The 4,470-nt window shown below is 41.6% G+C and overlaps 1 pseudogene; it reads right to left on the bottom strand.

The window, feature by feature from the left end:
* Positions 1–2,147: 2,147 nt before the first annotated feature.
* Positions 2,148–3,109, bottom strand: LOC108491277 (annotated as a pseudogene).
* Between the last annotated feature and the right edge of the window lie 1,361 nt (positions 3,110–4,470).

Below are 4,470 nucleotides of genomic sequence, written 5' to 3' on the forward strand. Positions count from 1 at the left end.
GGGTCAACAACATGGTTTCTTGTCTCCTGTCTCTCCCTCTCATGTTAGAAGCACTGAGGCAATAAAGGGAGAAGGAAATATTATGGAGATCACTGAATTCATCCTCCTGGGATTCTCAGATTTCCCCAGAATCACAGAACTGCTCTTCATCATATTCTTGATCATCTACATCACAACTCTGACCAGGAACCTGTGCCTCATTGTTTTAATAAGGATGGATTCCCACCTCCACACCCCCATGTTCTTCTTCCTCAGTAATCTGTCTGTCATAGACCTCTCCTGTGTCACCTCCATGAACCTCAAGCTGATTTTCAACTTATTCCAAGAAGAGTAAACTATAAGCTTTGTGGGCTACATAGAACATTACTTCATATTTTTCACAATGGGGTTGAATGGATGCTGCCTCATGACAGCCATGGCCCATGACAGACATGGTCACTGATAGGGTGCTCATACCCCAGTGGACAGAACCACTCACACCCCTGTGAATATTGGTAGCACTAATCAGACTCCAGAGGTTACTAATAACAAACAAGTAGGATGTGAAGACAGCGGTGATGGTGTGGAATACATTAGGAGATTTTAGAGCAAGTAAATGGTGCATGGTATGATAAAAATAGACCGTATGAATATATAAAATCTTCAAAAATAAATGCAATGTATTTTTAAAAATAATGAATTGGCAGGGCATGGTGGTGCACACCTTTAATCCCAGCACTTGGGAGGCAGAGGCAGGCGGATCTTTGTGAGGTTGAGGACAGCTTGGTCTACATAGTGAGTTCCAGGCCAGCTGGGGCTACAGGGAGACCCTGTCTCAAAAAGACAAAAAAAAATAAATAAATAAATAAATAATGAATTGGAAAAAAGTAAACATAATTGCAAATTAATTTTGAAAAGGGGAAAATAGTTTTAATTTTCATGCCAAAATGTCATCAATAAATCACTGATAAATGCTCAAACTGGTTTTACCTTTCTGGAGGAACAAAGTCTTGCATAATCTCTCCCTCTCTCTCTCTCCATTTTCCTCTCCCTTCTTCCCACTTTCTCACTCATTCACTTTTATTCTGTGTCTCTGCTTGGGAAAAAAAATTATAAAAGATTTTTGTTTTGAGACAGGGTCTCTCTGTAGCCGCAGCTGGCCTAGAACTCTCTATATAGACCAGGCTGGCCTTGAGCTCACAGAGATTCACCTGCCTCTGCCTCATAGAAGATGTCTAATTTATTTTCAATTTTCATACATTTATTTATCCATTATAACACTTTGAACTGACTAGAATATAAACAAATACTTAACTACAATAAATACAGTCAGGAAAGAAATGAAAGCTATATGGAACTCTTCATTCTTGTCCTCCCTCTACCTGTAATAGTTCTCAAAATACACTCTACTCTCAAAAACACAGGAACATTTAAGGTCTCATCTGTTTTACAGGGACCACACCTCTATCAAAAAAAAACCCTGACTTTTTGTCCTAGTTTGTTTTTCCATTGATGTGACAAAATACTCAGACCAATACGAACTTGGGGAAGAAAGGGTTTATTTTATCTTACATCTCCCAGGTCACAGTTCATCAGGGAGCCCAGGGCAGGAACCTGGAGGCAGGAGCTGGAGCACAGGCCATGGAGGAACTCTGCTTACTAGCTTGCTCCCCTGGCCCATGCTCAACCTGCTTTCTTATACAACATAGGCCTACCTTCCAAGTAGCACCACCCACAGTGGTCTGGGCCCTCCAACATCACTCACTAATCTAGAAGATGCAAGTCCAATGGAGACAATTACACAACTGAGATTCCCTCTACTCAGGTGTGTCAAGTTGACACTAAGGCTTTCCAGCACAGATTCTTCTTCTCCAAGTAGCCATCAACTGTCAATAGTTCCTAGATAAGTGTGGGGATTGTGTGATCCTCCCCATCCATGCTGGAATGTTGACTGGTTGGATCTTGTGCAGATCATGTGTAGGCAAATCTAGTCTGAGTTCATGTGTGCAATGGTCTTCTCATGTGCAGAAGATGCTGAGAAACTAGCTTTGAAAACTCGGCATCAATAGCACTGTTTCAGACAGACTTCTTGGAGAAAGCTGACACAGTGGCATCATGATGTAAGGAGGGTATCCTACATGTTTTTAGGGAAAATCCTTGATCAGATGTTACTTTCTCTGAGGTAAATGTGCTGCCCTTTTCATCACTCTATTGAAGGCCTCTTTGATGTCTGTATTCCTCAGACTGTAGATCAGAGAGTTTAACATGGGAATGAAGATGGCATACATTGCCGACAATGCCTTGTCCTGTTTTGTGGAGTGTTGAGAGCTGTGGTCCAAGTATACAGAGAAGATTGCCATAGAAAACTGTCACTGTTGCCAGGTGGGAGCCACAGGTCTTGAAGGCCTTGACACAGCCTGTGAATGAGGAGATTTTCAGGATGGAAACAGCAATGAAGACATAGGATAAAGGGGTAACAAAAAAAGAGCCAAACCCAACAAAAACAGCTTCCAGGAAATGAATCAACTGGCTAATGAAGGTGTCAGTGAAAGATAAGGAAATGACCTGAGGCAAGTCACAGAAGAAATGCTGAATGATATTTGGCCTGCAGTAATAGAGATTAAAACAAGCAGTTGTTTGAACCAAGCTACCAAGGAATCCAGTCCCATAGACTCCAGCAACCATCCTCTGGCAGAGGCTGGGGGCCATGATGGCTGAGTACTGCAGAGGGTTACCAATGGCTACATACGTGCCATAGGCCATAATGGCCAGGAGGCAACACTCAGATATAGCCATCCAGGCCAAAACAAAATGTTGAGTGGCACAAGCAATGAAGGAAAGGTTTTCTCATCTTTTAAGAAGTCTGAAAGCATCCTTGGGCTGATGGAAGAGGAATAGCAGATATTGATAAATGACAGGAACCTGAGGAAAAAGTGCATAGGTGTCTGCAGGTGGGAGTCCATCCCGATGAGGATGGTAAGGCCCAGGTTCCAGATCAGAGTCACAAGATAGATCCTCAGGAAGATAGAAAAGAGCATGAACTGAATTTCTGGCTGATATGAGTGCCCCAGGAGGACATGGTCACCGAGGTGTGGTGTTCACCCCCTGGTACAGTTCTGCTTGGTGCCATCTGCTGAGAAAACAGCGAGAAAAGGCAATGGTTTTATCACCCCCAAAGGAACCTGGGCATGGTGCCTCAGCATGTTTCCAACATTTTAATTTCTGTGTTGGTCTTAACAAATTAACAACCACAGCATGAAACACATTGTGCTCAGTGCATAGCCAAGCAAATACAAGGAAAAAAAAAAGACAAACAAAAAACACAACAAAACAAAACAAAAAACCAGGCATTGTTATCTTAATCTCTGACAAAGTAGACTTCAAATTAAAACTGATCAGAACAAAGAAAGTAAGTCACTTCATTCTGATCAAAGGAACAGTTAACCAAGCAGACATTACAATCTTAAGCATATATGCACCAATCTGTGGTGTACCCAATTTCATAAAAAGTGCTACTGAACTTCAAGACAGAAATTAACCACAATTCAGTAACAGTAGGCAGTTTCACTACACACTTTACCCAATAGATGGGTCATCTTGCAAAAAATAAACAGAGAAACTTTGAAATTAAATGATTTCATACATCAAATGCACCTACTAAACATCTACAGTAAATTCCAACCAAACACCAATGAATACACAATAACTCAACAGAGCATGGAAGCTTCTCTAAAATAGACCACATACTGAAACACAAATCTCAACGAATACAGAAAAATTGAAATAACTCCCTGCCTCCTACAATAAAAGCTTTAAACTGGTGAAGAAAGATTGCAGAAGGCACTACAAGATAGAAAGACCTCCCATGCTCATGAACTGGTAGAACTAACATTGTAAAAATGGCCATCCTACCAAAAACAATTTATAGAGTCAGTGCAATCCCAGTCAAATTCCCTATGACCTTTGTGTCCTAAAGGGTATTGTTCCTCTGAGGGGTGGTGCTCACTGACTGTGGAGAGTTAGCCACAGAGGGAGGAGCATTGGCACTAATCTCACCCATGTGGACATGAGAGAGGGCATTTACCGGCCTAGGGCAAGACTTCAGATCCATGAGACATGAACAATAGCTAAAGGAGACTATGGGTGGGGTATGGAAGCAATCTAGAATGGTGGGCCACTGAGCCACAGAGCAGAATAGGCCACAGGGTGTTCTCTTTTGTAAGTTACTCTATTTTCCCTACCCAGGACATAAACTATGAAAACTTCAGATAAATATGTGTTATATGGTTTGTCTAATAGCACCAAGAGCAAGGGACCCTAAGAGAACTCAGGTGACAACCATCTTCACAGAAATAGAAAAAAGGTCCCAACATTCACATGGAAGCACAATAGACCCCAGATAGCCAAAGCAACCCTGAGCCAAAATTATCATGCTAGATTACCACACCAGATTTCCAGCCCTTTTACAGTGCTATAGTAATAAGAATAATA

Source organism: Nannospalax galili, unplaced genomic scaffold (genome assembly GCF_000622305.1).
Source record: "Nannospalax galili isolate Female #2095 unplaced genomic scaffold, S.galili_v1.0 scaffold580, whole genome shotgun sequence".
Classification (NCBI taxonomy): Eukaryota; Metazoa; Chordata; class Mammalia; order Rodentia; family Spalacidae; genus Nannospalax; species Nannospalax galili.